This window comes from Pezoporus occidentalis, unplaced genomic scaffold (assembly GCF_034315485.1).
Source record: "Pezoporus occidentalis ecotype Australia unplaced genomic scaffold, CSIRO_AGI_Poc_V1 ctg50, whole genome shotgun sequence".
Lineage (NCBI taxonomy): Eukaryota > Metazoa > Chordata > Aves > Psittaciformes > Psittacidae > Pezoporus > Pezoporus occidentalis.
The window spans coordinates 1,800,892-1,826,727 of record NW_026915836.1 but is presented as its reverse complement, the minus strand read 5'-3'; the positions used below and the strand labels follow the sequence as shown (position 1 = coordinate 1,826,727).

Below are 25,836 nucleotides of genomic sequence, written 5' to 3'. Positions count from 1 at the left end.
ATGACGTGGCTGTTATGATCATGTTTATAAGAGAACTGAACATTAAGATGAAATGGGATTTTGCTTTACTAATTGCAGTCACTTGTCCTTCTACTGGGCTTTTCACTTGAAGATCAAAACCTTATTAAAAGCATTGCTAAATGAAGTCCCAGAGCACTCTAATGTGAAAGACAGCATAAAATCCTTTTCCTCGCCTCTGAAGTCAGGAAGCTCATAGAAGACAGGCAAGGTCTAAAATTAATTTGTTTCAACTTAGGTGGCACATGGGCTAATTCCAACAAAGGATAAGCACATTGTGTCATTGTGGATTATTTTGGCCCAACTGATCCTTCCATGGTCTTAGAGATGACAACACAATGGGCAGTTTGGAGCTGGAAAAAGAAAGGATCTGCCTTCACATTGAATGACCTCCTCTTATGAGGAGTTTTGCTTGCCTCTCCCAAGTCCTTCCAAGGGCTGAGCCCTGAACAAGGGAATGCTGATAACCTGCATATTCCTTTCCTTCCCTATTTCTTCACCTACTAGTGTCTACCTACCTGCCTTGTACTGTGAACCATTATCCAGGCTGGTACCAAAACCAGACAGCAAATGGCCATGCAACAGGATGAAAGTCTGCACTTGTATCTAGTACTATAAAATCCAAAATGGAGCAAGCAGAGTCTTAAGGAATTAAGCACTTTTAAGAATGTGAGTTACTGAATAATGCTGTGATTATACCAAGCAATGCTTCTACTAATAAAGATTATCTATATTAACTCTGAAGTGTGACCTGCCTTTTAAAGGATGCTCTGCACCACATGAGCAGTGAATGGCATGCATGCACACACACCTGTTTGCACCCATGGGTGCCTTCAAGCACGCATATGCTTTCATGGAAACGAATGATGGTGAGACAGGAGCATTCTGATGACAGTGTACAAACCAGTGTCACGCTAATAGGGTGACAGCTTCACTCTGACAAGGGGCTATGTACGAACAGTCGTGGTTGTACACATACACAAAGAGGCTTTTTTGCTTTGGTAACAAAACCTGGTTTTGGTGCTTCTCATTCTGTCAAGCCTATGGGCAACAACACCAAGGTGCTGAGCACAGGCTCAGCTCCCAGAGCCTCAACCAAATCACAGCCAGCCATTGAAAAGTCCAACAGCTTTTCCGCTTGCACACAGAATCATCATAACACATCACAAGAGACAAATCAGGGAGGGCCCAGGGTGCCCTGCTTGGAAGTCTCTTCAAGATTGCTTGGTAAAGATCTGCTCTCACTCCCTCTTCTGCACAGAGAGCATGTTCCTGGATGCTTTAGTAAATGCAGCATCCCTGATCAGACACTGGTACCATCGGTGTTACTTGCAACTGGCACAGCCCCCCAGGCTGGATTACCCCCTATTCAGTACCAAGGAGAAGAAGAATGCATAGATAGGATGCATAGGATGGATAGAAGGATACATAGGAGGCTCACCCAGGATGTGTAGAGCGCAGACTTGGTCCTGCCTAGTGCTGCACATACTTGGCTATCACTAACCTCAGAGAGAACTGGAGGCACACTGTTGGGCTGTTTTAGTCTGAACATGTGCTTTACACGTTCAGCCCTTGGCTTGTTCTACTGCCTCTGAACTCTACTGTAGGACTGGCAGCTTTAGGAGTCTTCTATTCTGTGAGACAGCACTTGGACATCCTTTACCGCCTTTACAACCTCCACCTCTGTACCATGGGCTTTCCCCACCTCCTCATAAAAACCCAGTGCTACTCTTTCATTGTTTCAGTATAATGAGGGGTTTCTTCTTCTCCTCTTACCTTGGTCTTTACACAGAAGATTCCTCATGAGGAAAAGAGGGGTAGAGAGTGGAGCAGTACAGGCTGGTGCAGTAAGGCCCGAAGTACCAGTAACCATGAGCACTGGGAAAGTTCATGGGATGCTTTTCACAAAAAGCTTTTGTGGACATTGACACCTTTATTTTGATTTCTTTAGGTTCATCCTTTTTAAGTCTGAGCTGACTTGTTCACTCCGAATCCATCTGTTGGTCAATCAAGCAAGAGCAGGAGAGTAAACCATGCTTCTCCTCTGCAAAAAGAGAAAGCGCATTCCCAGTCTGTGAAAGCAACAGAGGCAGTGGGATTCAGAGCAGGAGTATGTTGCTAATGCACAGCACCCAACCAGGGTGGAGGTGATTTTATGATTTCCAGCATCCACTTATATACAGAACACGCAGACTTCTCAACAAACAATAATGCTCTTTCCTGTCTAACACACGCTTACCTAGGGTCAAAAATATCTTTCTCATGCACATCTCAATGTCTCTTCTCCTTTTGCACCTCACAAGATTTAAATATACGTGCAGTTCACTGTGCACACTGTATAACAGGTTTTTGTGGGGAAAGCCAAAATGAGCTCATATGTGCTAGTCCTTCCCATGAGCCCTTACACTGCGTCAGCTTGAGGTGCTGTTGAGTTGTATGTTCTGCCAAATCACAGATGGACAGAGCACACCTGCAGTCTTTAACGGGCTTGCTTCTTGAATGTCTTAGGACAGCTTTGGTTCACCTACAGAACCATAGGATCATAGAATAGTTAGGGTTGGAAAGGACCTTAAGATCATCAAGTTCCAACCCCTGGGGACACAAAAAGGGACACACACACATAAAAAAAAGAAAAAAAAAAGAAAGAAAAAAGAAAAAGAAAATTAAAAATTAATTAATATTAATTAATTCTTGAGAAAGAAAAGAAACGTCTGGTGCGTACACCTAGGATAACCTCAGGATCTTAAGCTAATGCCTGTCAAAACATCTCTTCAGGTAGCTGCTGATGAGTGTCAATGTACAGCAGCTCATGAGACACTATACCTCAAGGATTCACATGTTCACTCCAGACTTGTTATACTTTATTGGAGTAGTCCTTAGGGTCATGTACAATCTTCCTGCACGACAGACTTGAAAGGTTAAGGTAAATTTGATATTCAGAATCCTAATGAGTTAACTTCCCCCATTTGTACATTAGTAGCAAGTTTGAAAAGGTCAAGGCAAGTCGGAACTTTAGGGAATAATTGCTTAAAATAGTCTCTGGGTTATTGTGTTTCATTTGTGTAAGATAACTAGGCCAGAAACTAGATTTTTACCTGATCTTCACATCAATATTTTTATCTGACTATCTTCCAATCAGTTGCTGTATGTATAATTTACAACGCTTTGTTCCAACACAAATTCTTCTGTCATTGTGAGACCATTTCTGAGTCACCTTTACTGATGTTTCAATCTGAAGTCTGTAAAGCAATGTCCCAATTGATTTATAGGAAAAGACCCAATTATTCTTTTTGTCGATGCTGTGCCCATTTCGGCTCCTAACAGGATGTCTATTACTTTAAGTCTTCGAATACTCAGTATCTGCTCTAGGATTTTGACTGGATACTGTGATACACAGCTCACTGCACAGTACATTGCGCTGATTTTGTCAGCAGTTACTTCTAAAGCCAGGCAAAACCCTGACTTCAATATCTAAGCTCCATTTCATTGACTCTTGTAGCCCCTTTTTACTCGTGGGTTTGAATGTATTAACTCTACCTCTGGTGCAGCCTGGAATGTCTTTGGGCGTCCCCAGACTACGTCTTTCAGTTCTGTACTAAAAATGATGTAGCCTACTTTTCTTCTCAGGACTCATCCCCACTGCGTGGAACAGAATCATTTACTCTGATGATGTTCTGGTAGGAAATTCCCAGCCAGTAAAAAGTAAAACCACAGAAGCAAGCCAGTGAAAGCAGAACTACATTCACCTTTAGCCCTACAGCCTCTAGACACAAAATATTGAGGAATGCCCAGTCAATGATCCCCTAGCACTGCAATAAGGATGTCAATAAAAGAGGGCCATTAAGAGGATCAATAACAACCTATAGGGAAGAATGGTGTTAGTCATCACTTTGTTGAAATGTTCTTATGATTCTCTCTCAGGTTTCTAAGAAACACATATTTTGCTGGCACTGAATACCATGCAGAAGGCACCTGCATTATGAGAGATTTGATGGTAAGAAACCTGAAAAAAATCTCAGCTCACCACTTATCACAGGCAGGAAACATCACAACTCCAGTAAAATCCATAGGGCAGAAGCGTTTGTATGGTTCACCACATCCATCAGCTGTATATTGCTCTAGTCAGAGAAGCCTGTCCTTGCCTCTAATCCTGTCGCTATGTACAATGTATCCTGCATGGGGCCCCTTTAGCTTGTTTTCCTTGATCACCTTTCCTTACTTGATGAAACGAAGGCAAAGTGACAGATACATAGATACTAAACAGCACGACTGCGCTGGATCTCCAAAGGACATTCTGATAATGCTCTTTTCACCGAGTCAGCTTGTTTGAAGATGCAGCCACCTGGGAAGAAGCCCCTGAGTTTCATCATGTGGGTCCTTGGAGATGGCACAGCCTTTGCTTTCATATAGCCCTAAGCAGGAGCCTATGGAGTGATGCTACAGGAAATGGTGTTTGCGACTCAGCTTCCCCACAGTATCCACAACACCTCACTGCTTTGGTGGCCCCCACTCTCTGTGGCACTTGGCTTTTGGACCAGGGACAGTGCTGCCTGGTGGGGATCTCTCTGGGTGACCAGAGGCCAGGCATGATACCGGGTGGCTAATGGGAGCCCATGTCTCATTCCAGATTATGGGGCTCTCCCACCTCAGACCCTGAAAGGTCCAGGGGTTGGAATTAAGAGCCTTGCTGCTCTTTGTATGTACCATATAGAAAGTTTTCAGGAGAGTTTTTGGCCAAAATCTAGAAAATGAATCCTATAATGGCACCAGCTACTTGAGGTAGGAAAGAAACATCCCTGTGGTTACACAGCTTCCTAAACTCCCCCAGGCTGTGGCTGGGAGGAACTGTGCAGGCATTCATTTGTCCCTAACAGTTATCTCCTCACCTGCAATTACAAGCCGATTTTAGAAGCTCCTATACAAAGGCAAATGAAGAATTGAAAGCATTAAAAATCACCCCACTTACCTGTGCTGCTTAAGAGCTTCCCTAAACCTGTTCATCCCTGTCAGGAAGGTAAGCCATGAGTGAGCTTGGCACACCCTTCAGAGATTTCATAAGATGTGAACGTGGAGAAGAAGAAATGCCATTTCTTGAGTAGGTCCAAGCAGGACCAGACGCCTTTCTGCTGCAAACGGAGGCAGAGCTATTGATTTCAGTCAGCAGCCAAAAAAGCATGGGGTAAATGTTGCCACTGGTGCCCAGTCCCTGACTCATTTGCCATTATTCCTCAGGCCTGCACTGAGCTGAAAACAGACACAACAACGTGGCGAAGGCCACATGAGAAAAGAGGCAGAAAAACGTGACACACAATCCTTTCCATTATATTACACATTCTCATGCTGACTTCAGGGTCAATTAGTGAAGCTTTGTCTGGGGGTCTGACCCCAGCAATGACCCTCTTACAGTATTAAGCACAATGCAGACCCCATTACCCCACAGACTCCAACATATGTATATAATTGTCCTAAGTTGAGTAAGAGACATTAAAAGTCCATTGGTAATTAAAGTGCATATGATGCTCCACAGCCCACCACCTCCCAGTCATGCACTGCCCATCCTGCCAACCATAAGCTTAGCTCCCAGCCCTTGCTTATAAGCCCCATGCTTCTACATTTTTCAGCACACTGCTCACATTAATTTTACAAGATCTCTGCATAAGTCTGAAAGTTGGTCTAAGTTGAATCACTTACAGAGCCAACAGCACACGCAGCTCAATTCTTTTATAGCTCCAAAGCGTGTTTCTGTGTTCCCTCTCTTACCCTCCTCATTTCTTTATTTGCTACAATTAAATTAATGAGTGAGACCTCCTGAATCCCAGCTCTACAATCTTGACTGCAAGCCTGGGCTACACACAGACTTCACTGGCTTGCTCCGTTGTCTGGCCATGAAGGCCTGCTGGTCTGCTCAGGGATCCAGTCTGCAACCTTGGTACATTGCTGCTTACCACTTCTATCACCTATAAAATCCCAAATGGGAATAGAAGGAAAACAATAAAGGAAGAAGCTGGTTTGAGACCTTTGAAGTAGCTGAAATACATCTCACAAGCAGTTTCTGCAGGACAAAAACTCAAGAGACTTGAAAAGACATTGGGCAGCCTCTGCCAAGTAACCAGGCACTGGTGAAGTATGTATAAAGGGTACCCATGTAAGCTGAATTTCACTTCTTGGTGAGTGGGGGAAGAGGGAATATGAGAAAGAGTTAAGAATTTCCTTGTCTGACTGCTGCTGACCTTCCATTAGTCACTGGAAACAGCAGGGCTTGTAATGGGATCTTGCGGCTTCTGTGGCTCTAGGAAAGCCATTTTTACGAGGCTGCAGCTTGATGGCTCTGATGAATCACACCTCATGCAAGAACAAACGCAGATTGGGGAGCAGCCTGCACGCTACCCTGGGGGCCTCCCTCGCAGAGGAGCACTGCCAGGGGCTGGGAGCAGGTCCGCCCTGGGCTCACAACACCAGACCAGAGATGATGGAGATGCTGCTGGTTCACGTGCACTTGGTGTCAGGGAGCACGAGCGGAGCCACGTTCACTTGAGAGGCTGTTTCTCAGCATGCACTTGGACTCCATGCAAGCAACCAACAACTGCCATTGTAAAGTCATGTTTTTCTCTCCCTTACTATGGTTTACTGCGGCATCCACACTGAACTACCCTAACACCCAGAAGAAAATAACAGATATAACCACCCTGCTGCTCTCACCACCAAAACCATCTAAGAACCTCATGAGACTTAAAGGTTTTGGATAAGCAGTACAATCTACGTTGAATTTATTGTAAACATGAAATGATGTGATAACTTTTACTTGCGGTGGCTCCAAGTTGAGGGCATTATCCATACCTAGCATAAATATAACTTCTTTCCTAAAAAAAAATTTCTTTTTCAGCTACTTTTGTGTAGTATACATGAAAAAGATGGATTTTGTTTTGAAGAGGGACTTAATCCAATAACACCTGAAGGATGAATATGACAGAGGCCTTTAACTATTTAACCACTATGGAAAGCTTTAAATACTTTTATAGAGGTCAGCTGATTGAATACAACCAATTTCTGCTGGTGGCTGGAGCAGAGCAAATATCCCTCCATCTTCAAGAATGGCAAGAAGGAAAATCTAAGGAAATACGTATTGTTTGACCTCATCTTAGTCCCTAGGAATGTGATGAAGAAAATTGTGCTGGAAAACATTTCCAAATGCATGAAGAATAGGAATGCAGTTGAGAACAGTCAGCATGGATTTAGGAAGGGGAAATCTTGCTTGGCCAACTAATAGCCTTCTACAACATCATACACTTCCTTTATATGTCTGAAGTCAGTCTGGCACTCCTTGCTCATCCAGACAGGTCTCCCGCCACTTTTGCTTCATTTCCTGTACTTTGGAATGGTCCTTTCCTGAGCACCCACCTCCCTGAGACCCCTCTTCTTTCTGGGGCCATATTCCATAGGATTCTTTCAAGCAGATCTCTGAAGAGGCTGCATTTTGCTCTCCTGAAACCCAGGGCTGTGGATCTGCTTTTTGCTCTGCTCCCTCCCTCTTAGGGTCTTCAACTGCTCAGCCTCATGCTCACTGCAGCCAAGGCTGCCTCCAATGTTCATGTCTTGAACCAGTTCTTCCTTGTTCATAGTAAGAGGTCCAGCACTTTCTTTTGCCAGTCCCTGAACACTTGCTTGCACAGGATCATACCTTTGCTCAATGCTGTTCTGTGTCAATGGGTATCTCCCTGTGGATGTTGTTTTGAGCTTGCAGCGCTGACAGTGAAAGCTGTTCTCACTAGGTATGAATGCCAGGAAGACACATGCTGCTTCACTTTGTTTCCTAACAGTACCAGCATAATTCTTAAAACGAGCCTTTTGGCACAAATCACCACAATTGCACTGACAGGATATTTTATCATCACTGTTTAAAATGTGATGTTTAGTAAAAACTTTGCCTGATATATCTTTATAATTATTCACACTAAAAAAAAAAAAAAATCAAATAAAAAGTAGGTGTTAAGGCCCTGATTCAGCAAAGCACTAAAAATTCCCTTTAAAGCTCTGTTTTATACCATTCTGAGTTTGGAAAAATATTAAAGTTAGCATGCTCAAGCCCTCTGCTTAATGTAAGCTTAATTCCCATAGGAGTCAAGATGGATGTTTGCAAATACATTTTTACAGCCCTCATTCATCTCTACAGCGAGAGACTAAATACACTTTAAAATATCAGCTCTGCAACACTACCAACAGAAAGCAATGATTGTGGCTGCCCAGACTGCAATAGCGAACAGAGCCTTCCTACCCAAGGATGGGTTCTCAATGCTCTTCGTTCGAACACGAGACATTTCTTAAGGCGCCTGAACTTGGCTTCCCAAGAAACCAAAGGCAATGAAAGTCACGAAATAGCTTTGAGAAGCTGTCTATAACTTCAGAGTTGCCTGATTTCTAACTGTTGAAAATTGGAACCTTCACGTTATACTAGCACATGTTTTTACATTTTCCCTAGAAACAGATGGAATCATGTTGCTCATGCTATGCCAACACCACGTTGTTACATAGTCTTTATTAATATTGCCTCAAGGCAAAAACTGTATGCGCAAAGGCAAGGGGTGGGGAAAGTTGGCAACTCCTTTGGACTTTCAGACTCGAGTCCTTGATCTCTCAGCCAGCTCTGTGCATCGTCAAGAAATAACCATAGCAACATGAAGGGTACAGAAGCTTGGGTGCAGTGCTGGGTACTGGATGAACCGTGTCCCCGAGACCCCTGCACTGCCACAGGTAGCTGAGACACCCTAATATAAAGAGAGAAGAGGAGAAGGGGAACGTGTACAGAGTGAAGAAAACCAAGTGTCACAAAATAAAGAAACAGAGAGAAGTATGAGAGGAATGAAGGATTTAAAGGAATAATAGAATTGGGGAATTAACATCAGCTTCTCTTTAAATCCAGGGAAAAAAAAAAAAGGAAAGGAAAGAAGAAAAGAAAGGGAGAAGAAAGGAAAGAAAGGGAGAAGAAAGGAAAGAAAGGGAGAAGAAAGGAAAGAAAGGGAGAAGAAAGGAAAGAAAGGGAGAAGAAAGGAAAGAAAGGGAGAAGAAAGGAAAGAAAGGGAGAAGAAAGGAAAGAAAGGGAGAAGAAAGGAAAGAAAGGGAGAAGAAAGGGAAAAAAGGGCGAAAAATGGAAAAAGGAAAAAAAAAGGAAAAAAGGAAAAAAGGGAAAAAAAGGAAAAAAGGGAAAAAAAAACCCAAATTTTCCTTCCCTGTCTTGATCAGAAATTAATGCCAGTTATGACAAAGAGCACATGGAGCAGATAGGCATCTGTGTATGTATACATGTCTTGAATATGTGCTTCTAAAGCATGATCCAAAGCCACTGAATTAGATGAAACAATTTCCATTTGGCTTTGGTAGATTTTGGACCAGGTCCCCAAAGTTTGTAAATTCAGCTTTGAAAAAAGAAAGGGACAATAAAATGCCAAATTAATTCTCGTTCTGAACAAATCTGAGCTGATTTACCAGGGGGCAAAAAAAAGGGGGGAGGAAGGAAAGACCAAACAACAAACCAAAACCCTCACAACTTTCAATCTTCCAACCATGGAAATGGCTTCAATTGACTAACATTGGTTTCCCCCTGCCTATATTGGGGATTTTTATATCCCAAAAGGAACCAGTAAAAACATCTCCATGATAACCATAAAAATCACTGGAGAGAAAATAAAGTTTTCTATTTCATTACCTTTTCTATGTGGTGATCAATTACAAAAGAACAACAGCACAGGTTCAATTAAGTAAGTAAATAAAAAGGAATTCAAAGCCACAGGGGATCTTTACTTCACTTATGTTCAAGTAGGGTCCGACTCCAGGCCTCATTGCCTTGTTTGTCCCATATAATGGGGTTTAATCTTTTGTGAAACACTCTGTCAGCATTAGCTGATCATGATTAGGAAAACAGGGTTAGAGAAAACTGAGCTACTGAAAATAGCTTTTCCCAAGCGTAACCTTCCCTCCTCTCTGCTTCTCTACAAATGGGATTATCCTGAGCTCCCAGCACATAGCAAGACAGAAATGAACTGCTTGGCGAAACAAAGGTCCTTCCTTTGAAACATAAGGTAACACTGAACGTTCTGTCCCAGCTCAGCAAGCACCATGCTCACCTTTAACCACTCGTTTAGATCTTCCACTGGCTTCAGGTTTAGCATCTGCTGCAGAGCTGCAGATCCATACTAAGTGGCGAGAGATTCGTTTAAAAAGGAGAGGTGATTACCTTTTTCTTTTTAGAACTTGAAAAATATAGCTGTGGTTTGGTCTTGGGTTTCTTATTTTGAAGTCTGAGTTCTTATTTTAGCCAAATAACTCATGACTTCATTAGTTAGCTTCACACGGGCAAAAACACAACTCCTGGAGACGCGCGGTATTAAATCTGTGCAGATAGATGAATGGAAAAACTCAGAGGAACTGGCACTTATGGGATGCTTTGCCAGTGGAAAGCAGTTTTGTGTGGACGTTGGAGTCAAATATACATGTATGCCAGTGCATACATCCATGGAAATCACAGGAAATCAGGGGATCCACTGAAGGCAACGGCAGAAGTCTGAGGCACTCCAAGGATGCCATGGTTTCATCCACAGCTGGGCTGGGATTCGTCACCTCTAACCCCTGCAGTTGCAGTCACTTGTCCCAGGCTACACCAGGCTCACATGCGTATGTGGCCGGGGTGGCACCTCGAGGGGGACAGTCCCTCTGGCATTGCATGACATAGCAAAGGGATCTAAATGCCTTTTGGTCTCACCAGTCTGGTCTTGAACCCACAAGGGTCCTGTTCGGCTTCAGCAGGGACCTCTGGCATCTCCATCCCCATCATGGCTCACTGTCCCCCTCTGCAGCAGTCACCCCCAGGGCTCTGCATGCAGCCTCCTTCCCACCCTTATAGACACTAACTGAGGAAGGCCTGAAGGCAGGATAGCACCAGCACCCCTGTTATGGCAGCTGAGAGTCCACCAAGCACTGCACCTAGCCACAGAGAGAAAAAGAGGGCCTGCCCCATCACATTTCACGAGCCATGGGTACAGCTGCACTTTTCACCAAGAGCTGCCCCTCCAAAGGGCACGGGATGAAAAATCACTCTCAGAAGTCTCTTTGCAGAAAGATAATTCCATATTGCTCATAAATCAGGACGCTCCATTTCACTGCCAAGACATCCAAATCCATTTTTTGGGGCTGCTCGCTTTTCATTCCTTCGGGCTAGGTTTAATCAAGTAATCTCCCCACAAATCCCAGCTCCCCTGCCGTTTGCAGTGCAGTGGGTCTTGTTTAGAAATTCTTAGAATCGGTGCATTCCTGCTGCATGACAACCCTCCCATCTCTTCCCTTTCGAAAGGAGCAAAATGGAAACCGGTCCTTCTCCAAGTTTATCAGAAGGGCAGCCAAGCGCTGATGTTATACAGTAAGATCTTGAACTGGGAACTAGGCAGCTATTTTAATCAGCGGGCTTATTTCACGTCTGTCAAGGGCAGTATATTTAGAACTGGACAAGCTGTTTCTTCACTGCACCCCTGATGTAAAAAAGCGACCCAAGCGCAGCATTGCTCAGATGGACTCTCGTGCACCTTGGCAAACCCCCTAGGACACAGAGTTTAGATAACACACCAGCTATCAACAGGGCCAGGGTTTCAAAAGTGCAAAGAAATGTCCCTGCAATGTAGAGCCAGAGCCACCACTGCTCTTTAAGCAATCACAGCTATTTAATCATGCCTTCTAGGCACCATCAGATTATTTGAGTGAATCACTCAGGTCAAGGCACCAAAATAAAACAAGCTCTTTTATCACTGCTTATCCGCCCAGAGTAAAGCATATGTGAAAGTGATGTAAGTGATGATTCCTGAGTGACTGACAGTAAACAGAGGAGGAGAGCTCTCCTGCTGCACTGAAACAGAGCGTGAGCCAGAACGATCTTCTTTAAGGTACCACTTCCCAGCCACACCACCATGCAGGAGCGCAGCAAGCCAGCATCAGTACCCTCCTGGGGCATCAAAACAAGCAGAAGGGGTTTGGAAAGAGCTTGCTTCCAAACTCACTGTCCTTACCACACTGCAAAGGTGAGAACAACTGGGTGGGGACCAGCCTCTGCTTAAAAACGGGCTTTTGTTTAGGTGTTGAAATAGAAATGGAGCAGATGCGAAAACAGGATCCTCAGTGAGTGCTGGCAGCATAAATGGTCTGCAGCGATGACTGGGTTTTGTCCAGTTCTAACTAGAGCAGTACAAAAAGTCATCCTATGCCTCAATGCTTGGCTATAAACACAAAAAAAAGTAGATTTAGCCACCAGAAACAAACTGCTGCTACAGCAAGAAGTTTTCTTTCCTTGTATTCATCCATTTGTATAACAAAGGGATTCAAGATGAAGACACTGTTGTCCAATGAGTTCCAACCATCTGAGCCAAAGATACCAGGAATGTTACCTCATGCAGCCACACACCTTGCATCAGCAGCTGGGGCTGTGGGCTACAGCAGGCAGAGAAGATGCCTGTGCTACCATCACCAAAGCTCTCTGCAGCCCTGCATTGCCTGCAGGGACTACAGCTTGTCTGCTGCAGCTCAGGTCACGGAGCTGGCTCCCAAAGTCAAGGTAAGACAGAAGTACTTGGCGCTTTATTACCTTCATCCCCTCACTAGCAGTGGGGAGCTTGGATCTGGGACCTCCTGCAGTCAAAAGTCTTCAGTCTGAGAGCCTTTTGGACATTGTATTGATAGCAAAGCAGAGACAGGAACGACCACCTTCTGCACTTACGTCAGCAGACTGCCCCTGAGAGGACTTCTCAGAATGGCTTTAGAAGAGTAGTAAGAAAACACTGAAGCACAATGAAATCTGGTTACCACCAGACAGGATTCCATAAGGACTGTGGTATACTGCCAGCATCCCCACTCTTCTGCTTTTATAATGGAAGGGGAAAAAGCCAGGTTAGGAGTTTGTGTCTCAGATACACCAGTAGAAGTAACTGCATAGTAAGGATGAAATGACATTACCTGTTCATTCACCTCACAGCCACCGCAGCACAGGGGCTGCTCCACACCACCCAACGCAGCCCTTCAGAGTGCCTCACACTGCACAGGGACCTTGGGAAATGCAGGAGAATAAACCAAGGCAACCCCAGCTCACATGCATCCTGCTCTTACCACAAGCCACCACACGCTCTTTAAGAGCTCATGACAAATCCCAAGGGAAAATGCTTGGATGACCCTCAGAAGCTTGTCTTGCTCCAGGGTGCTGAGAGCAACAAAAATCCCATGGGTAGCTGTGAGGTGAGGAGGAAATCCCATCCTGATCCAATTACTAATGCCACTGGGAGCATGACGATCCAATCTGACAGGCTGGCAAAGCACCTCTCCTGCCCTCCCCTGTGCAGTTCCATTCCCAGCCTTCCACTGAAGGGGAACAGCAGCATCGCTCCTTGCCATCCCTTTGCCTCACCTACTGTAGCACAAGTTCCAGCCCTGGACTGGTCATGGAGCCTGTTCAGCACAGCCCTTTCTCTGGCCTCTTGGAGGTCTGCAAGGCAAACTTCTGCTGCTTAGCATCCTCCCACTCCTCTGTTCCCTTCTTTTCCTGCACATCAGCTCCACACCACACGCTTCTCACTTTGCAGCTTTGTCTTTCCTTTATCTCCCTTCCCATGCCCCATCTTGCTTTTTGCCCATTTTGCCTACACAGGTCACAGGTCTGCAGCCACAGGAGTCACCCTTCACTGCTGGATCCTCTTCATATGGAAGCGGAACACAAAGTGACACCCACATTTCAGTGTCAGGTTTTACCACAGCTGTAAACTACAGCTTCAAGATTAAGAACTGGCGTCCTCAGTGCTTCCTCCAACACCCATCAAACCTGAAGTTATCTTCAGAACAGTGTTTCACGGGAAAGAGGTAGAACACAAGCTATGGAAAATACCGTTTCCTCCATTAATGCCTGTGGAGTTGTAACGTTCTTGCCACACTCTGCCTGCAGATGTACCGTAAGTATTGAGAAAGAACTCGAGAGACTCAAAACAACCAGGAAATGACCACTTTCTGGGGTACAGAGTCAGCTTGTTTGCACAAACCGTCTGGCTCACTCAAACAGGCTTGTCTTAGACTTGCCAGCCAAGCAATACGATCTACTGATGTGTGTCTGGAAAATATTCATGATAAAAACTATGGTTGCAAAAAGAATAGCAAGTAAGCAGCTGATCCAGCTGGCATGCAAATAGGGCACAATATTTGCCAGCACAAATACGTTCATCAGCAATACCACCTAGTCCTTCTGGAGAACAATAGGTACCCCAGGGTCTCCATGCCGACCAAGCAGTTGAGTTCCCAGCAGCCCCAATGCCACCATGCCACCCAAGGCTCTGTCCAACCTGGCCTTGAACACTGCCAGGGATGGAGCATTCACAACTTCCCTGGGCAACCCCTTCCAGTGCCTCACCACCCTAACAGGAAAGAACTTCTTCCTTATATCTTCCTTATATCCAGTATAAACTTCCCCTGTTTAAGTTGTAACCCATTACCCCTTGTCCTGTCACTACAGTCCCTAATGAAGAGTCCCTCCCCAGCATCCTTATAGGCCCCCTTCAGATACTGGAAGGCTGCTATGAGGTAACCAGACAAGCTCATGTTTCCTTGGAACACCAGTCTAGTAACAGCCTGGTAAGGACCCATAGTCTTCCCTGGCTTTAGAATAAAATAATTGCTATAGGAATTGCTGTATTAGTGCACACCTTAATGTGGCAGGAGAAACCAGCTCCCATCTTCCACATTGCCATGGAAAGGTTGAAGGCAACCTCTGCTGAGATCTAAAACAATCAGCATCTGCCCTTTCCAGAAATGTCCTGAAACCTGCTTTGCCAGCAAAGTCCAGCAGAGCATCTGTGATCCCTTGCTAGCCCAGTAGACCCTTGTCACACTGTTTTTTCGCTGTAGGTTTTGCAGCCTTGTGACAATCCTACATTAGACGGTTTGAAAAGGAGAAGATAACTATGAGTCATACCACCAAAAGGCACGATTTGGCTCTAAGTCCATAAATGCTGTGCTGAGTTCCTTGATGGGCAAGGTCTGTTAGTGTGACCTGGTTCCTTCTTGTCCCCCCTGATCCCATAATATAATAACAGAAAGAAAACCTCCCTGGCTACTTGATTTCATACAAATGCTACTTCTTTGTTTCAGCAGAGCTTGGCCAACTTTGGAATCCAAGACCAGCTTTGTACCCACCCTGCTCAGGCTTTCTAGCAACGACTTTGTTCCAGGGTGTGTGTCACTCAGACTGGGGGATAACTGGAAACTTCAGTGTTTATGAGTTTTCATTTTCAGTGCTCGGAGTATTTTCAGTGTTGACTCACAGAGTGATTTTTAAAGGAATAATTGCTTCCAGATGTCATGCATATTCTGCTCCGAAGGAATACTGCAATCTTTGTTAAGGTTACAGAGCTAGAAACACTGTTTTCCCCTATCTGAGAGGCTCTCTTGAGAGGATTTGGGAACACTCTGTGTCCCGCGTGGATCCTACAAATGCAGGTACCCAAGGTCTCTGAAGAACACGCTTGGTTGGTGACACACTTTGTAAAGCCAAAACGTGTCACAGATACACACTCAACAAGTTTAGATTTGCTCTGTAGTGAGAGCATTGTGTTGGGGTGATGCAGTAAGACCCAGTTGAAACCAGACATTCCTAGAAGACCTAGATCTCCAGTTTTATGGGAACACTCTTGGACTAGATGCAAACCCACTTTTGGTGATGCCAAGTCCTCTTTGACTTCCTTGTGCAAAGGATGGAAAAGATAGAAATTCTCAAAGAAGAGGCACAGAGGGAGAATAAAACTCTGCCACTTAGAAACACGCTCAGTCTTGACTCGTTTTAATTGCACTTCTTCACTCAGCTAATTTCCAGGCTTTCTCTATTAAAATATGTGTGCATGTATCAGAGTAAGGTAAAGAATTTATACAGAATGGTTCAAAGATAAGGTCAGAGCCCATAAAAATACAATGTTTTCCCTTCTGGGAATCAGCAGCAATATTATCCAGACTTGGAGAGCATGCTCTAAATTATTCCTGAGCAGCTTCAAAGTTGCATTTGTTTGGGTGCTGTGCTTACAAAAGCTGTGCTCTGTCACACTATGTGTTACCTAATGAAGGCTCCCGAATCCATTATCCTAAATTCCCAGTTCAAGAAGGCATTATTTGCATTGATATAACTGCTTACTGAGAGGCAGATGTGCTCTATGCATCTGGCACAACAGAAGCGTGAGCAAGGTTTCATGTGAGGCCTGTTAAGAGGAAACAAAGAGAGGAAGAGATCACCTGCTCGGGACACGCTGGGAAAGTGTGTTTGGACACAAATCAGCCAAAACACTCATACCAAGACAAGAATAACTGAGGAGAACAGACCGGTTGCAGTTTGTGAAGTCCTGCAGGGTTTCTTATTTGCAAAGAAGCTTTGTATTGCACTCGGTTAGGGTTGTTGAAACTTGCTGGAAAACATTGAACAGCTGAAAGTGAAATGTGGCAGCTTAGGGGAAAAAATAACAGTTCATGATTATCAGTCTCTTGATAACGGAGAGCTTCAGTAAGATTTACATGTACCATTTCAACCTTTCTGCCACAAAACGATCCATTTTCTATTTTTAGAGCTGTTTTGGTTCTATGAAATACAGTAAAACCCACCCTGCATCATTGGATTAGCAAGATTTATGAAGTTTCCTGGGTTTTTTTTTTCCCATCCTGTATCAAGAAAAAAGACTGAAATTGCAAAGCACAAATGAAAAATTAAATGATCTCATTGCTCTACAACTAAGAGTGGGTGGTGTTGAAAACTGCTGTCCTAATAACACAGGACAAGACTGACAGCAATAAAAAAAGGGCTAGAAAGAAAACACAGCTAGAAATAAACCATCCCCTGCATCAGAGCACTCCTTAATAGGTAGGAAAACATGCCCCTATTCCTACAGAAATAGATTATACAGAACAGCATCATTTTGTGTACAACACCTACTTCAAAATGGCCCAAGAAGCTGTAAAGCCTAAAACAAGAAAACAACTAAGCTTGTGTCCATATTCCACAAAAATCCAAATTTCATTCTAATACTATAGCATGAGAGCAGTTATAAGTATATACTAAAATATATTTATTGAAGAATTTGATAAATATTCTAATATTAAAATATATAGAAGAATCCAAAGAAACACAGATTTAACTTAAAGGCTTAACTAAGTCCCAAAGACCTCCAGGAGGGCTTAGGTCTGTGTTTAAGAGATTACTTGAATAGGGCCAATTAATTTTAGTTGAAGGCATGCAAAGCTGAAGCTTTACAAGACTTACAGTACTGATGGGAAGAGGCTGTCGCCACCAAATCTGCACCCCAAATGCACTTAATGTTTTGCTGTCTGAGCACTAAACAACTAAAATATTAAGAGTTTGAGAGATGATATTCTAAGCAGTCAATCAAAGAATTATTGCAGATGGTGGTAGGGCCACCTGTTATCACAAGCTGCCTAGTATGTGCCTTCACATTACCTTATTTTCCACTGCCTCCAACTTTATCAAGATATAGACCTTTTTCTATATCAATGTCATATTTCTTTGCAATCAATGAAGACGTCTCGGTCATCACCAAGATGAGATTCTGAAGTGTACTTTTGGCCCAGGTTGAGGTTGCCCATAATTTTGTTGAATAACCTAATTGCTTCCAAAGTAAAGCCTGAGACTGGGATTTGCCACAGACTACCACAGTGAGGGGTATCCCCACAAACCTGGTCAGGCCCTGAGCCTGGTGAAAAGCAAATCACAGGCCCAAGAAACCCGTGTCTGAAAGAGAAGGGCAGGATTTTCTGGCATCCAGCTGCACTGGCACATTCCTCAGCCCTTCGCTGCATACAGCACAGCCACAGGCTTTGTTGCAATGCACATCATTTACACATCATTTGATCTCATTCTTTTCATTCTGATATTCCCTAGTGCTTGGGTGCTTCAAGTCCCTTTAGGATGAAGGACATGAAGCCATCCAGAAAGCCTTCATACGAAAGTACCACCTAAGCTCCTCTAAGTATTTGCATTTCAACTAAAAACAACACAAAATAAGAGTAAGAAATAGTCCACAAAGAGGAAAAAAAAAAACAGTTTCCTTTTCCTGTAACAGCCAAAGGAGCTACACATTAGAATAGCCCCATTAGGATAGTTGTGTTACAAGCACGGGCTCCGTGTTAGAGGTGCTTCCACAGGTCCCATAAGCACAAGCAGTGCCAGGACGTTGCTGTGGCTCACTACTGGGGATACACAGTGCTTTTACACATTTAAAGTAATACTTGGTGCTACTTATTTATAGCTCCACCATCAGTTGTTAATTGTTAGGCTCACTTTAAAAGCAAGTCTTCACTTTAAAACAGGACTAAAGTCTTGATAGCATCCAAATCTTGCAACGTGACTAATCTTAAGCAGCAGAAATCCTATGAGATCTGGTATTTAGCAAGATTTCTCATCCACATGCCTTCCAGCTTGAGAAGCAATTCAGAACCAGAGCGATGGGCACGCATCCAGCTTTAAAGATACAACACGGACTAATCTCTATTTTAATCCCCCCTTCTCTCCTGCTGAGTATTTTAAAACACAAGTTTTTGGCTTTGAAGTTTCTGACTTTATCACTCAAAGTTTGGAGCTGATACCTCTTGGTTCAGTTGAGAATGAAGCCATTAATGACCTTACCTGGCAGTTACCTTTCCCTGCTCTCTGACTTGCGTGAAGAACAAGGCACTGTTCTGCCCAACCAGTGTGGATCAGCACTGCTAGCAGCTGGTGGAGGACAGAGATTGCTGTTCCTTAGGGGCCATGTCCCTCTGGGATATCCCTCTCTCCAGCTATGGCCTCCAGAGTCCTCTTCTCACTGCACCGGAACATCTCAGAAACCCTCTTAACCTGTGTTTGCTCAGGTGGAAGCAGTGATTCGAGCACTGGGGCCACCAGGTCAAACCATGGACATCATCGACATTCAGACACCAGTTAAAAGAACAGCGCTGACTTCTCTATGCTGGCGCTCCATATTCCAGCTTGAGGCTGATGGAACAGCTTTAACTACCCTTCAATACAGTGTAATAGCAGCTTGTTTAGATTGCGTTAGGTTGCGATGGGGATTAGGTCTTTTCTACACGATGCAGGACACAACAGGACTTTAAAACCTGTTGAAGCCTCTGAGCTTTTCTGCAATGCAGTAGATTAAGTTGCAGAGGAGCACGAGAGTCCCAAGGATGTGTCAGTGATTCAGCGCACCAAGCTCAGAGCAAACATGCCCAGCGGATGATGCATCCCAGTGATCTGACAACAACCCTGCTTGTGCAGCACCAAATTGCCCTGGACTGGCTTCCCTGTTTTATCCGTCAGCCTTCTGCAAACCAGCCGTAGGGAGATAAGCTTGCTTCTCCTGACACCATCCAGATGCCAAACATCAGCATCCCTCTGCATGGGGCAGCATGTAGCCCATGTGGGCAGCAGCCTGCCTCAGATTCATCCCCTGAGCAGCACCAGTTGCAGTGAAAGGTGGTGGAAGCAAGCAGGGCAGGGGTGGGAAGCAAATCCGTGACACTTGTGCTGTGCCATCAGGAACATAAAACAGGATATTTCAGTTGGAAGGGACCTACAGTGATCATCTGGCCCAACTGCCTGACCAAACCAACCTCCTGACATACAAAATACTAAGCAGCAGCCTTATTTCTGGTATTTCCTCCCTTTTAAGTCTCAAAACTTGCAAACAAACTTACTCAAAGTATAAGTTTGCATGAGTAATTTATTAGATTATTTGCAGCCTTTCTCAGTGCTGGAGGGTGAACATGATGTCCTTACATCCTGATGCTTATAAATAATTCAGGGCACAGCAGAACGCTTTAATGAAAACTACTGCATCCTTTCCCAGAGCTGGTTTCCAACCCTTTCCAGGACAGCTGCACAAGATAACGCAGAAATGAAAAGCAAATCATGCTGATCCATCTTCCATGGCTTGCCAACTGCTGCCAGTGCAGAAGCATGCATGGTGCTGGCAGGGAAGGCAGAGCCTCAGCTCTCAGAAACCAGGTCTGCACAGTGCCAGTGCCTGCAGCCAGGGCTCAGGAAGGACCACTTCCTATCCCAGCCAAAAGGATGCAGGGATTCATGGGTTTGGACAATGGGAAGAAGCCAGTGGTGTGATGGGGAGGATGCTGCACCCCAAGTTTGGGGGGGGGGGGGGAGGAAGGCACAGCATGGCCGAGCTAGAGATGCTGGTACCCCATCGGCACCTCTATCCCTCTTGATAGTTAGGTGCACCCACACCTCCCCTGCACCATGATAGCAGAGGTAGCAATGGGCACTGAGGGAAGCAGTTGGCTGTGATCAAAGCAGCAAGCTGGTGGGCAGCAGTTTCAACAAGCTGACTTACCAAGGAAGCCCTAGAAAGGGCCAGTGGTGAGGCACCAGTGTCAAAAGCACTGGCTCCCCCACTTGCACACTTCTCTTGCTTTTCCATGTGGCCTGTAGATCAATCCTTCACCTCCATTTGCTTCAAACCAAGCATGCCGAGTAAAGACGAAGATTATTAGGAACCATTCTTTTCTCCCCCTAGAGCAAATGAGACAGTCAACACTACCTCTGTGCTCACAGAAGCCATGGAGCTGGGTACCTCTCTTCTTCACTGCTCATTTGGATGCATGCCCAGGTCCTTTGGGAGGGTTTCCTTTAGGGTCAGAATGAACAAGCTAAGCGATACAAGCTAAAGCGATACAGGCTTGGGTAGGGTTTTCTATGTGTATGCACCAAGAGTAGCAACTGGAGCTCCTAGACCAGTAGGAAAAGCATTTGCAATGTCTTTATCACTGCACCCACACACTACAAAGCCTGTCCTTGGCCGGAGGTGGGCTACCGAGTAAAGCACAGCCCACTCTGCTTGCGGAAAGCCTTTTGCATCCCATCGGCCTCACCTAATTCCACTGATTTCAATCCTGCAGAGCTGAAATGAAAGATGGCTGTGCTGGCTCTCAGCCTGTCACAGGTAACAGACAATCTATTGGGTTACATTTGGAGCTTACTGTAAAGTAATTGTGCTGAAAGACCTCTACACTATTGCCACACCAACGGTCATTGCTTAAAGCATTAATGGAAGTGGTCTGTGCAGGACCTCAAAAAGAAGGGAGGGAAACATCAGCAACTACAAACTTCAACGCTATGGAAAGTGTTGGTCTGTGTATTTTACGCCTACTTGCACCTCGAAGTTACTTGTGGAGTCTATTGAAAACAAAAACATGTTTAATTTTGCCTGTGATCAAACACATGATGCAGCAGCAAGCAGCGCACCTCAGGGAAATGTCACAGTTTCGGGGATGGTGAGTAGGCAGCACAGCTCTCAGCACATGAATTAACACCACCATTCTTTAAACATCTCAGTTTTTCCATTTCTCTGCCATGCTTTTTCAGTACAAACACTAGCTGTCACGATCGGCGGTCCTGCTGCAACATCTCTGCCTGCATCCTCACAGAGCATCCCCATGGCTCACCCACAAACCTAAGAGCGGGACTGTTCTTCACCCTTACAGGCCAGCGGCTGAAAAGTGCCCTTTAGCCCAGGTGAAAAGCAGCGTTTCACCCCAAAAGCAGCCACCAGGAAGGTGCACTCAAGGCACACACAGTAAGCACCTTCCGGAGGCTTTGTTGCTGCTGCAGAACCTATGGCCAGGGTCTGACAGCAGAGCCATGCACCAGCACACACCTGAGACCCAAGCTGACTGCTTAGAGGAAACAACCAACCTCCAAACCCTTTTGCATTGGGAAACTTAACTTAGGCCCCAGCACAGAGCAAATTAAGGCCGGCAAGTTACGAAACCCTCATAAACCAGGTGTGATGCGGTCTGTCGTGACACACGACCACAACACGGCACTTGAACCTCAAGCAGGATGCTGGTAGGTGAACTCCCACGGTGACTTTAACACTGCCTGCTGCAGCAGCAGCACTGTCCGGAGGGAGGGAAGAGGGAGGAAAGCGGGAGGAAAGCGGGAGGAAAGCGGGAGGAAAGCGGTTGGAGCCGGGATGCGCGGCCGCTCACGGCATTGCTGCGGAAGCTCCCTCTCGCGGCTGTTCCCCGCTTCGCTGCGAGGCTGAGGGGACCCCCGGTGCCGGCACCCGGGTCCCCCGAGCCGCCGGGATGCGGCTTCATCCACGGGAGCGCCCGCGGCTGGTTTTGTCTCCTATGGAAGCAGCCACCCCCAGTCCGACCCTCTGCCCCTATTACAGCACAGGGCAAGTGGGGTCTCACAGGCTCAGCGAGAAGGCTGGAAAAGAAATTCAAACACAAAGCTCGCCGCCAGGCTGTGAGGAGTCCATTGAGAGCAAGATCTTATCAAAACCCACGTCTTAGAAACTTACTGGGGCCAATTTGAAAGGCCAGTCCTAATCTCACAAGAGCCTGTAGGGACATGACAAGGGGGAATGGATTTAACCTGACAGAGGGGAGATTGAGATGAGCTTTTAGGCAGAAGCTTTTCACTGTGAGAGTGCTGAGGCACTGGCACAGGGTGCCCAGAGCAGCTGTGGCTGCCCCATCCCTGGTAGTGCTCAAGGCCAGGTTGGACACAGGGGCTTGGAGCAACCTGCTCTAGTGGAAGGTATCCCTGCCCATAGCAGGGGGTTGGGACTGGATGAGCTTTAAGTTCTCTTCCAACCCAAACCATCCTGTGATTCTGATTCTAAGCTGGGGGGAGACTCGGGACAGAGGAGCTTGAATATCCGATATCCAGCAAAATCGGACAAAAAGCAGGTGAAGTGGTTAAATTCTCTCCTCTTTAGCGCAACTTCCCCGTTCTAACTCACCGTGCCATCTCCACAGCCTCAGCCCACTCTGGCCTTCGAGCAGTAATTGCATTGTGTGTCCTGTGTTTCTGACCAGATCTCACCCACTGTAAGCACTGCGATATGCTAGCCCAGAGCAGCGAGTTCAGCCCGGAATGCCTCCAGCCCACAGACACCCAAGAAAACCTAAGTTTCCTTTGCTGGTCAGGCAGTTCTCCTCAACAGAGGCTGTTTGACGACAGCTATCGGTGGCTATTTGTTAAATGAAAGGAGCAGTGAGAAAATAACTTTGTGGCATATTGGGCTAGCAGATTGTTCAGACATTGTACAGTGACAATAAAGCCTTTAGGATCCTCTGATTGACATGTGTAATGAATGTAGCTGTCAAACTTTTGCGCAGCAATTTCATCTCACATTGATGAGCTATTTCACTGGCCAGGGTTTTGCATAAAAGGAGTCATTCACGTGGTTGTGGTGCTGCTATTTACGGGGCATAGAGGACAGGGGCATTGCTCCAATGTAAATATTAATATCCACGTTTCTTTTGAAATACAGAATTCTGTATGCAACGTATACTACGTGCACGTCTTGGTACAGGGACAGAGGCATTATTCCAGGGGGCCTGGAGCTGCTGGGGTTGTTGTTCATTCACTGATTCATTATGAGGCCTTTGGAAAGGCACTTAGTCATTCTGCACGTTAACGCTGCTCTCTGTAGAGTGGAGAACAAAGCCCCAGCACAAACCACACTCACCGTTATCAGTCAGAGGGGCGGAGGTCTAAGAGGCAGCACAGGGTCAAGGGGCTCCTTTGAGAAGCCCTGGTGTGAAAGCCAGAGGCACGCTCAGGATGGATGTGCTCTTCTGAAACAGGTTCTTCTTCCCACCAAAGCAGTGGCAGGGTCAGCTTGGGCTACCAAGCACAGCAGCTCCTGCTTGCCCATCACCTTAACTTTGGTTATGGTCCATGACCTGCCATGAAATCACTAGCACTGGAGAAAACAGGCAGACAACAACCAAGCAGGCAAATCAGAACTTAAAGGAGGAAAAAACCTCATATATATATACATTATATATATACACATTATAGATATAAACATATATATACACACATGTACATATACACACACATTATATATATAAATACATATAAAAGCAAGGATTACTCTCACACTATTTGTTAGGCAGCTAAGCCCACAAACAGGTTGTGTATCTAAAGGTTTAGGGAATACAAACTCATATCCCCAGGGAAAGGTAAGCAACTTCTCAAGCTGCCTGTAGAGGCTATTATTAGCCCTGCGCTAACACTGACATAAGCTTGAGCCCAAAGCCACAGAGTGCAAGTGTTGTATCCACAAAAAGAGATATTCACAGCTCTGCAGCTCAAATGTGCTGGGCTTATGCTCTGGTACCAGTATTGTTTGAGAAGGCTGTAATTATAGAAAGGATTTGCACAGCACGGACTTGGAGAGGGCACAATAACCCAGCTTGGGGTGATGGGGTCAGCAGGCACATCGTTCTCTAAGAGTCTAACAGGCTTTGTTTGAAAACAACTAAAGGAATGACTGAACACTTTAAAATACCAAGAAATTCCAGAGATGGGAACTTCATCTCTGCCCTCCCAAAATATAGTATTGCCTGTGGAAAAGCCAACTTGGTAAGGTGAGCATTTCACAGTCTGTTTATGTACCAAAACATATATACCTAGGAAAGAGAGCAGGAGCTCTATGTCACTGCGCCTTGGGTCCTAAAGACAGAGAAAGGAGCCAGGACAGAGCAGAGAAGAGGGAAGGAGCCTTATCCTCATTCACGTCACAGCCCTGTAAGGCTTCAGCCCCAAAGACATACCTGTATAGTGAAACATCCATGGAGGACACTCTTATTTGGCACAGGGGGGTTCTGCAGATGGACTTCCAAGGTGGGAACTGAGCACCAAGGTGGCAATACATACCTATAGATTCCACATACAGATCCAGCCTTAAGCCCAGGAGCGATAAAGGTTTGGGGGAATCGAGCCTGGATGGTTTAAAGGGTAGATTTAAACAGCTCAATGCAGCTGGAAGCAGCACTGATGCTTCTGGGTTGCCATGTTTGCTGTCCAAGATGAAGGTACAGACTTCACTGGGCACACGAGCACAAGGATGTTCCTCTCTGGCTTCGAGCTGGCAGCTCCTTAAAAGCAACACTTGCTGGTTGGAGTTGAACGGCAGTGCCACCTTCCTCCCTGCTGTCACAGTGCTCAGCCTTCCCTGGTGTCAACGGCACAAAATGGCACGTTCCTTGGCTTTGCCAGAACATAGCACTGAGAATTTGATTCCAAACAGTTCGGCATCTGCTGGAGCCAAAATAGTTCAGCCATTTCCAGGAATATTATAAAGGGGAAAATACACCACTTGGCACATGTTAAATAAATGCAGACAACCTTTTCTGTGAGGATCTCCAGCTTCAGAAGGGGAATTCTGAAATCTGGCAGCGGGGCAGCCTTTGTGGTAGAAAGTGTCTATCCCCATTAAAATCTACCCAACTTTGGCCAGATCACAGAACAACTCAGAACTGCAGTTAAAGGCTCGGTAAGGCCTTTAAAGCTGTTGAAGAATTGCAGTTACCTGCTCTTTCTGCTGTGGGCAAGAGGTCCTTCACCTCCTGCAGAGCCTCAGGAACACAGCTCACTTTGAGCTGTGAAGGAGGGTGGACACAGACCTATGGCAGCAAGAGGCACAACTGAAAACCAAGTTGCTAGAGAGCAAGGAAGAGACACAGCGTGGAGCCCTGGCAAAAGCAAGGGGGGGCAGAGAAGAGACCAAAAGAGACAGATTTGATTCAAAATGGCCCTGCCTTTGGGAGTTAGCAGGAGCAGAGGATAGGGAAGGGAAGATGGAAAGGGATGGGGAACAGGACTGGCTAGGGATGGAGACCTGGACTCACAGAGGTGGAAGAAGCAATGCAGGCAAGAAAGTGGTTTGCTTTCTACCAGCCAGCAGCAGCTTGTGCACACCCCTATCCTCGGTTGGTTATGCCTGCACAGCCCCT

General features: G+C 45.5%; 1 long non-coding RNA gene across 1 annotated transcript; it reads right to left on the bottom strand.

The window, feature by feature from the left end:
• Nucleotides 1-19,763: 19,763 nt before the first annotated feature.
• On the bottom strand, nucleotides 19,764-20,294 carry LOC134173192 (uncharacterized). The gene is made up of 2 exons (XR_009968160.1): nucleotides 20,109-20,294; nucleotides 19,764-19,935 (listed from the first exon to the last, which is right to left on the bottom strand). It is a non-coding gene; the product is annotated as an uncharacterized LOC134173192 (long non-coding RNA).
• Between the last annotated feature and the right edge of the window lie 5,542 nt (nucleotides 20,295-25,836).